The following is a 12,449-nucleotide window of genomic DNA, read 5'->3' on the forward strand; positions in this document are numbered from 1 at the left end:
CATACTCGGATGTCAATAACAACAACGTATAAACAATTCACGAAACTACTAAGTGATAATCGAAGATTCACCTGATTAAAATTTTTTATTTTCCTTACAACGCAATAATTTTCAAGAATATCATCACTATAGCGATAAATTGAAGAAAAAAAGAAAAAAATTGTAGTCGAGCTACGCCATCGCCATCCTTTTAAAATTAAGTTTAATGATTATCTTTGAAGATATCTTATGAGATTTCTAAAGTCACCGAAGTGCAACGTGTAGCGGGAAGAAAAAACGATCTATAAATAATCAGTACAACAGTATTTTCTTTGTATATGTAGTTACATGCAATATGTTCAATCCACGCGATTTCTTCCTCTTTTTTATGTTTTGCTTACATGAATAGCACAAAACAGAGTATACTTATACTTTTTAATCGTCGAACTTAACTTTTTTTTGTTTTATTTTGTACTCGCAGTTTTATTTGATTTTTTTTTTTTTTTTTTTCATTTAGTCGGTATTTAGCCTTGTCTCGTCGAAATAGGAAATGATTAAATAACAATCAACTTTTGGCTTTTTTTGTCGCACGCGAGATGGAATTTAATGGAAGATTTTATAATATAGGCCGTTTGTTTTCTTCGTTTTTTTCCCAATTTTGACGAAAATTGACGCTTATACATGACTACAAAGAAAAAAAATACCTTCATTCGTGCAAGTTTTCGGTATAACGATGTAACAATGGTAACATTAACACTGTTTCTTTTTCTTTAATATTTTTCATCTTCGTGCCAAGTGAGTAATAAAATAATAGAAGTAAATGGGTCGATTTGATATTTGCATATATTATTATGCTCTCTGGTAGATAATGTAATATTTACAAAATGAACCGGATCTTCGCGGGTGTCATTTACAATGAGCAATAAAAAATATACAAGTAAGACAACTGTAGCGAACAAGTAAAGAGTTAAAAATATTAAAATCTTATGTAAAAAAAATATATAAAAATATACATCTTTTGTACAACAATTATAGTTTAATACGGGGTAATTTAGTACATACAATGATATGTATATCATATAGCTGATGGCAGCACTTGGAAGTAAAATTAAACACTAAAACGGTATAACTCCGACAAACTAAATGTCGTATATGGATTACGCGATTGGATAAGATAACTATATTTATACTGTTCTCATTATAAATTAGGCGAAAAAAGTTTTAAAATATCTTTCCTTATCGATTCATTATTTTCCTTAACATGGCTGCTGATGTTCTATACCTCAATTTTCACATTAAGACGATACAAGAATGAAAACTTTTGATTTTTAAGGTAATGCGCAATTTTATAAAAATAAAAATAATAAAATTACGATCGAATGGATAACCTAATTAGATGAACGTTACTGTCTATGAAAATTAGTGTTTTTCAAGAGATGGTATATTCCAATCAAATAATAGTAAATGTACGGAATCTGCAAAATTTTCACTGCAAAAAAAAGTACCATTAAATTTGAAGTGCGATTTTATTACTAGCCTAAAAAAAATATTTACATTTAAAAAATAATATACTAAGATACTTATTTAAGATAAGTAAAAATTCTAAAAAATGTATGCATCAACAACGACGAAATACTTTGGGTAATTTCATATTAGTATCGTCTTACATTATTTTTAACAAATCAACAACTGTGAAAGTTGTAGAACGCGAAGAGCAAAAAGACTGGAAAAATTTCAATTAAATGTGAACAATTTTTTTTTGTCAATGGAGAAATTATTAGTAAAAGATTTTAAAAATGTGTTATCATTCACATCGGGTAACAAGAGGCGACGACACGCGAGAATACTTTTCCGGGAGCGCATTTTTACAGGTGTGCGCGAGACACGGCAGACTTTTCAGACAGAGACGTGTTTTCTCTTATTTTTATCTCTCGATATTATCATTCATCAAATAAAATATATACAAATGAGGCGCGACCAGTGAAGTTGATGTGTAAATTTACGATGAAAGAGTAAACGAGTACTGATGAATTTGATCAAATTAAAATGAGTAGAGTATATGGTTAGATAAGAATAAAAATAAAAAAAAATAAAACAAAAGCAATATAGATATATACAGGCGCGGCGAAAGTAAGATGGTGAATAGAGTAAAATAGAAAAATATAATGCACCCTGTAATATTGATAAGAACCAACGTTAGTACATATATATATCAGATAGATATTTTGAATTTATGGCATTTGGATGGCATCTGGATGGATGGACACGTTGTTGGTGTTGTGGCCAAGGTTGTGAAATGAAGAAACAACAGAATGCATTTAATGAGCGATTGTTTATTATGCTCTTATGATCACTTGTCATACAGGTAACGATGCTTTTATCATGAATGAAAATAGTTAATATATTATGTTTTATATTTTTGTTGTTTACCTATAATTATTTAACATTGAGATGGAATAAAACGAATGATGAAATAATAACAATCTGTGAATGCAAATAAATATGGTTAGAATAAGTGTCGAACCAATCAGTTGATTCATCAAAGAGTCGTTCTCATTAGTTTTTTTTTCTTTTCATGAATTCATAAACCTCTTTTTGAGACTTTTTTAACAAACTTTTTCCCTTAAAACGACGATAGTACGTATAATTTGCACAACTATTTTTTCCCTTTCTTACTATATCAATGCAATTTTTTTAAAATTCATTTAATATTATTTCCTCTTTTTAATACATCAGTGCAACGCATCTCATATATTTTACTTTTGCCTTTAACTGTTTTTGTTCATCTTTGAAATTACCTCACTCTCGTAAAAGCCTACAATAACGGTACTTTGGACTGAGTTGTCATTAAATATATATTTTTTTTTTGTATTTCTATATATTTATCTAATATATATATATTTAATATCTCGATTTCTGTCCTTTTTTTTCGTAATGACTGGCAAAAATTAATAAAATTAAAACAACAGCGATGTTAATGTAGCGTCCCTCATCTCGTGTATATATATATATATATTTGTTTATTTATATAATAATAATATGATAATGGTAATATTACAACAAACGAGTAACCTTTATTTCATTTAAATATTCATTTCTCTATTTCTCGCTCGCTATCTTTCTTTCTTTCGCTCTTATCACTTTTTTTTGTATTACGCGAATCAAATAGTATGTATATGTAATTTATTAATGTTTTTATGTACGTGTATGGCATTTGGCAGATGAAACTAACAAATATAGAGATTTTTCCACGTTGTCTTATATTTATTATTTCAACACTTCTTAAACAATTATCTATTTTTCGCTACTCGTGTGCTTGCAAACTCCTAAATATTTATAGTTTTTTTCCTGTTTTTTTACTTTTTTCCACGATCTCTTTTCTTTTTTGGTATCATCAAAATATTTCGAGCTCTAGAATGTATTTTTTTCTTTTCTCAGCCTTAAAGTACTTTATAATTTTTTTTCATGCCTTTCTGGGTTACTTAGATGCATGTTGGTAAAAAAGAATAACAAAGCTCCTTCCTCGACGAGTACATGCCTTTGAAAAAAGATAAGGACAAAGAATAAGAGGAAAAATGAGTCTCTAAAATAACGAGCTTCCCGACAGTATAAACGACGCACAAGCGCAAATATACCAAGTATACAGGTTTTCTCCCATAAAAACGTGACTTTAGCGCGCTACACAAAGTATGTCACGAACACTTGCAATTACTTTTTGCTCCATCTTTTCCGCCTCGCGAGAGAAGCGAACAATAGCTCGATAAAAAGTGTATTTTTATTTCAACTGTCACTTTTTCCTGTAAATAACAGATTACGATTTTAAGAAGAGGAAAAAAGCTATGGCTACCGATATTGCTCAGTCAGAGCGGCAACGAGTAAATAAGCTTTTTTTTAAAGAGCTTTCAAAGCTACAATAAAAAAAAGAAAAAAAATTTAAGATTTTGTTGACGATCATAGACGTCAATCGTCGCGACGAAAAAAACTAGAGCGCGAGCCTTACATGTCGAGGAGTGAAAGACGTAGAGAAGAAAGGCTGAGAGCAGAGAAATGTCTTGACGAAAGAAAAAAGATGGGAGAGGAAAAAAAAATCCACGTGTATGCACGCGCGTAAGGGTTTCTGACCTACATGTTGCGTCACACTCTCCTAATCCAAAGAGAAGAAAAATCGTGTGCCCGTGTGTGTAAATGACGTGACGGTGGCTTTTTATAGTACTATTTTTTTCTGTTTTTATGTGTTTCATTTCTTTCGGGGGTCCTCTTAAAAATTACATTTATAGCCAAAGGAATGTATGGTACAATACTTTATCATCGTACTCCACCAGCGAAGAAAGACTCAAAATTGATTAATTAAATCTGCTTTTTTGTATGTTTGTCATTACCATTATTTCGTTTATTTTTTTATATAATCCATTTCTCTTTGCAGCCAGCTGCTCGCACTTATTTGTTTATTTATCTTAAATTAACGTGGAAGTAGTGTCCCTCTCTCTTGTCTTTAATTTTAATTATTACTTTCTCTAGATTCGAAGGAGCGGGAAGTCACGCGCTTAGATGGATTGGCACTGAGTGCGATATTTCGGTAACACACGACCGTGAGCCCAAAAAGTCAAGGTTTTTGGCTATTTGTCAAGTTTGTGCAAGATAATTTCGACTCCTTCGAAACTAGAAAACTTATCCCTAAAGTTTTTGTGTGTGTGTCTAGCTGACTCGATGATTATTTCAACAAACAATTATGCCAATCTCTGGCCGATGGAATTTTGCTTTCAGTGTCCATTTTTCTAAATAGCATTGCACGCCGAGGCCGAACTTTCAACGAGCACAGAACGAAACAGTGCTTTTCTATCTTTATATTTTATCATGAATAAAAATCTGCATTTCCACCCCATAAAGTTTTAATGTTTAATTAATGAATTTTTCTTAATTTGAACACACAGATGAGGTATGAGGTAAATACTACACAAATGTATTTTTTTCTTTGTTTTCTTTTTTTTTTTTTTTTTTTTTTTTTTTTTTTTTTTTTTATACATGTGTTTTTTATTTGTGAATAACGACTACGCAAAAGAAGACGCTCGGAAATTTTTGACAACTCTCCAAGCCCAAGGTTAATGTTTGAATTTTTTTCTCGCTGTAGTTTTATTTTCAAACTACTTTAAAGACTCGAGAATAATATCCGGAGAATTCAAGGACAATTTCCCTCTATGACAACATTTTTGAGGCCTTTCAAACTTGTTGCGAGCTTCGTATATTTTCCGAGCGTTGACTTTTTTTTAACTCATTACGTTTACTTATGTTACTCCACTTAGTTTTCCCTCACTATTATTTAGTAGCACTGAACGCGAGTAATGGACGCGAACGCTATTCGCGCGCAACGATTCGACGATAAGGTTTACTTATGCTCAACAAGGTACTTGTAATTTCTTTCATTAGTTTTTTTCCCTCTCCTCTTTACACTTTCAGTGTTTCCCTTTTTCCTTATCTATGCTTCTCAAATATCAACATAACTTTTTTTTTTTTTTTTTTTTTTTTTTATCAAAGGGGGAGAGGTGGTACTTGAAGTTTTACTTTTGTTGCAATCATATACATCCCAGAGCTTCTCTGAAAGAGCCTACGTTTTAGTGCTACCGTTTAATAGCAACGACTAAAAATTCTCTTTTTTTTATTTTCACTCTGACTTATGCGCCTTTGAGACACAATAATTATATTTGGATTGAGATGAAAGAAAGTTGAATAACAAAAACCAATTCTCGGTTTCCGGCAATAATAGCATTCGAGGAAAATACGCGCTTTTCTGTAACCCCGTTTCGCGTGTTTCTTTTTCTCCCAGTTAAAGTAACTAGATACGTCAATTTTATTTATTATTCTCAACATACGTTTGATGAAAATTCAAGCCTGCCAAACCAAATTTCATTGATTTGCAAATGAGATGTAGCAAAGTGTCGAGATGACGAATTTAATTACAATGTTATTATTGAAAAAATACTCGAGCAATGATCGAACCGAATGAGATGGAATTGAAAAATCATCTACTTACATAGAGGATGTTTGCAATTTTTATGTTTTATTTTCATCAACCGTAACATTAATAAAAATTGGCAAACAATCAAATATGCTAAGGCACTTGAACCTTCTTTCTTTTCATGGTTTTTTTTTAATAATGAAGCCAAATGTTTTTTTTTTTTTTTTTTTTTTTTTTTTATGTTCCGATGTGAAATGAAATGAAGACGCACATATGTATTCCAGACCCACAAACACGTCGAACGTTCATTTTTTTCTCACTTTTTATGATGACGGACAACCGCATCTTACAACAATCGTTTAATACTAAAAAAACAATTTTATTTTTATCTTTATCATCAATAAATTTAATAAATGATTGATGGAAGTATGTATACAAATGTGGTAACGAATGATAAAAAAAAAAAAAAAAAAAAAAAAAAAAAAAAAAATGTATATTCACCGACTAATGTAAATTTATGTAAACGTAACCGAGCACCATATCGATAAACCTAATTTTATAGTTACAATAAGATTTTTTGTTACCTCTTATCTACAACGACGTAACATTGGCTTTATATTTACGCATACCCAAACTTAATCGATATACGATTCCTTAAAATCCTACAGCTTCAGTTGGAGCGAACACTTCATCAGTACGTATATTGTGTATATGTTTGTAACTCCGAAATATAATGAAAAAATCAACTCGCACGATAACGTTAAAAAGTATTAATATAACATGAGATCGCGACTATGGAATACAGTTTAATTCCCGTAGCGATGAAAATGGTACTTTGAAAACTTGGATAAAATAGAAAAACAAAAAAAAATAATAATAAAAAATAACAATTAAAATATAAATTTGTAACGTTTCTCGATTTGACGATTGGCGATTAAACACACACGGTGGTTCGAACCTGAGCCAGCCCATATTTTTTTTTGTCAGAACACACCAGAACAACAACAACAACTTTGTCCCCTGTATCGCGCTATTGTCGATCAATACTTAATATTAAATATATATATAATATATACGTATATTTAAATACCTATTTTGTATATTCTTTGATATCTCACAATAATATATCTATGCACGTATAATTTTTAGTGACGATAAATTACTTTTTCGTTTTTTTTTTCCCCCTTAAAGTCGTAAAACATATTTCTTTTCTTTCTCTACGTAGGACCGACTTTAATTTATTTGTATATATTTATGTATAATATAATCTATACTCAACAATTTGATTATTATGAATGTTGAAATGGATACAAGTGAGATGCGAAGATAAACGGTGAAAATAAAACGCAAGCTCTTTATGAGAATGAAGGGCGAGTTTGATGGTATATCGAGAATTTGTCATTGATGTTGTGGGTTTTGATTTCGTCGCAAGGTTCAAACTTGCCTCTAGTCGCGAGGTTTTTTTGCCTCTTAAGGTACTTTTGATTTGTCTTTGCTAGTTGCACGTATATATATTACATATTTCATTTGGATCCTGAGAAAAAGTTTGAACCTCGGGATCAGTTTTTAGGGCATTAATCGCAGGGAGGAATGAGTGACACTATGACTTGATTTTTTTTATTTTTTTTTTTATTTATTGACTATTGATTCTTTATGTGATGCTTACCGTTTTTATGGCACTGTTACTGATGAAATGAGGTGAGTTGATGATGAAGATGATGATGAAGATGGTAGTGATGATGATTATGATGGTGACGGTGATGAGATGATCCGGGGACACGAGATGTGCGTGTGGTTCTTCCTGCGATCTGCTTGATATTTTTTTTCTCTCTCTCTCTCTCTTTTTTCGAGTAACAATAATGCACGATCCGTGTTGTAAACTCGAGTATAGTAAGTTAACGTGCAATATGTGCAATAATATTGAAATGTTATTCGCTGTGAATTATTTATTGTAAATAAATAGGTGTGAATCAATTTTCTCGATTGCAAGAAAAAATCGTTGATTCGAAAATTCAACGAAAAATATTAGGTGATTATAGATAAAAGATACATAAAAATGTGAACAAAAGTAAATTTATTTATTTTGTTTATTTAGTGATGGTTTCAATGTGTATAAAAATTAAAAAGTTATTTCATAGTCTGACAAACGCAAGACAACTTTCATGATCGCAAATGCGCAAGAAAGAGTCTAGTGTAAAATAAAAAATAAATAAATAAATAAAAAAAAAAAAAAAACAAGAAAACGATCTCGCGAAGAACACAACGAATTATATTTGATTTTTTTTTTTAATGATCGCTATGACAAACGCAGATGGCATTATCAGGGAAGAGAAAAAGAAATTTTCTTTTTCCCTTATCCTGTATCTGGTGTCCTAATCACGCACACGTGTAATCAAAGTTTTTTTTATGGTCGTTCGAATGCTTTGATATATGGCGCGTGAAAAGTGAAAAATCGTTGAGATGAATGAGCTGTAACTTAAATTGCAAATAAAAATAACATGATTTAACAATGAAGATGGCGTGGGATGTTGATTTCGTGCGATATATATTTTTAGCCTATAACAGCACACACAGCCAAGTTTCCATGCGCCCGTCAAGCGCATCTTTAATTCAAATATATTTATATATAGATATACTCTTGTTTTTAAAATAATTCTAGTTTGTTTAGTCATTGGTAATGTTAAATAATATTTATAATAATCATCTTTTTCCTTCATATCCACGATATTTTTCACATGGTTGTTTTTCAACGCGCCTCATTTTATCCATCGACGACGAGCCAGAGCAATTCCCTACGCTTCCTTAATAAACTTCTATGATGAAATGAACAATGAAAATATCACGTTTAATGGTCAACTATACATGTTAATTTATTTTGTATGATCGCTCGTCATAATGATTGGTAAAAGTATGAAAATGAAATGATTGATTGTGTATTTTTCAAAAGTATTTCAGTAGATAGGTTTACAATTAATGCATGTTTTATTGACGTCGATTTCGAAATTTTGAAAAAATCGTTAAATAAATAATTGCAAACGAACGAAGTTACACGGGCGCTCTCGTGGTATAAGAATTCCATCTTTTTTTTTTTTTTCTACACTTTGACGGCTTCTGTACGGTACATAATTGATCGAACTCGTTTGCATGAAAACAATCGACTGTACTTTAGAAAATTACACTCAACGTTGTTGTTAGTACATGTGTGCAATCGCTCTGGTTATATATCATTTCACTTTGATGAATGTATTTGTAATGATCATATCTTTTTTTTTATTCGATGATACTCGTCAAAGTCGCATAAAATGTACGTAATGGAATATTCGTTAGTGTGATGAATAATGAATCATCGGCCGAATAGGTGATAATAAGTAAAAACTCTGAATATACAACAATCATGAAATAGTATGAAAGCCGATGTGGGTTATTGCACTTTCTTATGCGACTTTTTTTTTTCTAATCAAGAACGAGTATCACGAACGAAGGACGAAAATCGTACTTAGTTGTTGCGGTCAGATGCTACTTTGCTACTTTTCTAAATGCATATATATTTATGTTTGTAAGAAATACAAATAAAAGTTGATGATTATATGATGAAGGAAAAAAAAAAAAAAAAGAAATTTAATAAAACAATTCTTAGTTGGTATAATGTGTGTATGAAAGGGGTACGCTTTGGCAGACACAAAGAAGCTCTCGCCTCGCTATTATTCCCTCTCTAATCCACCCCTCGTGATTACTCCTTGCTTCTGCTCGTCGAGGCTTTCCGGGCGTCATTTTTCTTTTTGTCCTGCACAAAATAACAACAACAACAATTCCTACATATTTTTCTTTCCGTTACTTTTTTTTTCTTTTTTAACTTTTTTTAAATTTTAGTTAACTTTTCACTACGTTTTCTTTTATTAATATTTAAATCTTAGTAAGCCCCAATTATCTATATAATAATATATGTATATTATGTTTAATATTCACTAAAGAAATGGCATAAAAGAACTGCGACATTTTGACAAGAGTCAATGTTATTTATGAATTTTCATTTATATTCGCGTTCTTTTGCCGTTAATCAGTTAATCACTTCCATTCTTTAATTCCATCACAGCTGGCGTTAAGGCTCGATTTCGCAGCAGAAACGAAAGACCGCAGATTCGATAGTCCAATTGAATATATGGAGCTGCATTTGAAAATCCAAAGTCCCGAGTCACGACTGCGAAACCGAGGCCAAGGTACGTTATTCATATTTACGTTTCATAACAATTAATTACTCTTTACTTAATTATTATTTTTTTCTGTGTACTCTTAGGGGAATGTACGTACAGTCGGGCACTCGATGCCGATCACAGCATCTTATTTACGCGCGCGACTGTGTTTGGTTTTTTTTATTTTTTTTATTTATTTATTTATTTATTTTTTTTATTTTAGATAAACTCTTTAATTTTCATTATCGGCAAAACGAGTCCTACGTGTAAAAAACGAGCGTCCCGCGTCTTCATTTGGTTTTGCAACACACAATGCTAAGTTCATGATAACAGCAAAGTGAGCCAAGTAAAAAATAAATCCTCCGAGTAATGTAAAATTTCATTTTTAACAAAAAGACTTGATGAAATGTACAAATAGTGATGTATTGCGGCGATTCGTGAAGATGATGAAACGAGTGACTATTGCACGCGGTAAAAATGTACCATGTTTTTTTTATGAAGCTATCCAAATGTGCGAAATTGATGATAAAGTGAAAAACGACATTATTCCATTGAGCGCATCAATTAGATCGAACGCGACCTCAATTCGCAATACGAACGAAAAAGTTATATTTACACCCACATGATGTTTCCTCATCGCTGGGCTGATCTTCGCGCCACGCGACTGATACCTCATACGCGATATTAATAATAATGTACGCGAGCGCCGCTGACTCGCTCCAAATTCAATGACAATGTTCGAGATTTTTTTTTCCCAGCCTCACGTCTCATTGACGCCAATTGCGCTCAAAGGTCGAGCCATCTCTCTGTCTGACAGGCTTAAGTGAATATGTATGTACTACGTGTATGTGAACAATGTAACGAAACCAATGAGAGGAGAAAAAAAAGAAGTTACCACAACAGATGAAAGAATGAAAAAAAAAAAAAAAAAAAAAAAAAAAGTACGCATGTTTATATGTATTTATCAATTTACACATCGTGTGTATGTAAATGGGTGAAATTTATTTGCAAAATGGCCTACGAGATGTAAGTATGACAGGTGATGACGGATGATGGCGCGATGAGAATTGCAATGCCCCGTATGTTTGTAAAGTTGCACGTTAATAATTTTTTCATCTCACCGCCTAGTTTCTCAAATATATACAAATATATACGTCCTTTGTGGAACTAAATAATTATAACATTTGTATAATGGTAACAAAAATGATTAGTTGACTATACTATCACATGGTAAACAATTTCATCGACTCGACTTATCTCTCGCTCGTCCACCTTGAAAGAAACTTCTCTAATATTTGTTTGATTTTTTTTTTCTCGAGCTACAAGCGGATATGGCACGTCTCTGTGCTCGCGTCCACCGAAACGTCAAAAAATCAACCCCCTTTGCCGCCTTTGTATATTCATATACGCGCATATTTCTTATGTTTAAAAACCGTTTTGTAAATATATTTTTGTCGTTTTTTTATCAATAGAATCGAACCTATCTACCTCCCACGCCTAACACTGTGACAGTTAACCCGAATAAAACTTGACCTGGAATTTGCGTGTCAATTGTGTTTGTACTACATCAAGGTTTTATGAGATGTCAAATATTAGCTGTCCGCTGACGAACACGCTGTGCTAGAGTTGTTCAAGCGTTAAATTTTCATTCACGGGAAATTATTGCGCTTGTCCTCGTGTTAAGTAATATATGCATTATCATCGATTTATCCCATAAAATTTTTTGTAGGTAACTATGCGTTTTCATTAATATCTCAGTAATCTATAAGCTTATTTTTTCTCACTTAACGAACTTCTTTTTCTCCTTCTCTCGACTTCAAATTTACCTACATTAAGGAGGCTAGTGTCCCTAACAAATGGCTTTAATTTTATCCGACTAAAATTTTTTCCATCTTTTGTGTACGTGACTTGTGGAACAATGATTACATCAGACAAGTGTATCTTTTTTCTCTACATTAAACCTTTAAGCGCTTAGATGGTAACGAACGAAGAGATAAAGCCCAAGACCTCTCGTAATCGAACCATTTGGAACTCGATAACAATAGCGGTAAAATACGCGAGGCACTTGTACCCTCGGAAACAGGTACCCTCAAATTTTGGTTTTTCTTCCAATAATGTCGTCATCCGCAATATAACTGTTTAAAATTCTGTACATTAAATATAATAGTTAAACTCAACATGAAACAAACAATATGGCGTGACTAATGTGGAACAACAATGCTCGAATCAACGTAAAAAATATATAATAAACGGAAAAAACAAACTGGTTGTACAACGGGATAACTCTATCAATATATTCGTACGTGTATATAAAATACAACTGTTTA

The sequence above is a fragment of the Copidosoma floridanum genome, unplaced genomic scaffold (assembly GCF_036245765.1).
Source record: "Copidosoma floridanum isolate Cflo_tuat_1 unplaced genomic scaffold, Cflo_Japanese_pri ptg000013l, whole genome shotgun sequence".
NCBI classification, from domain to species: Eukaryota; Metazoa; Arthropoda; class Insecta; order Hymenoptera; family Encyrtidae; genus Copidosoma; species Copidosoma floridanum.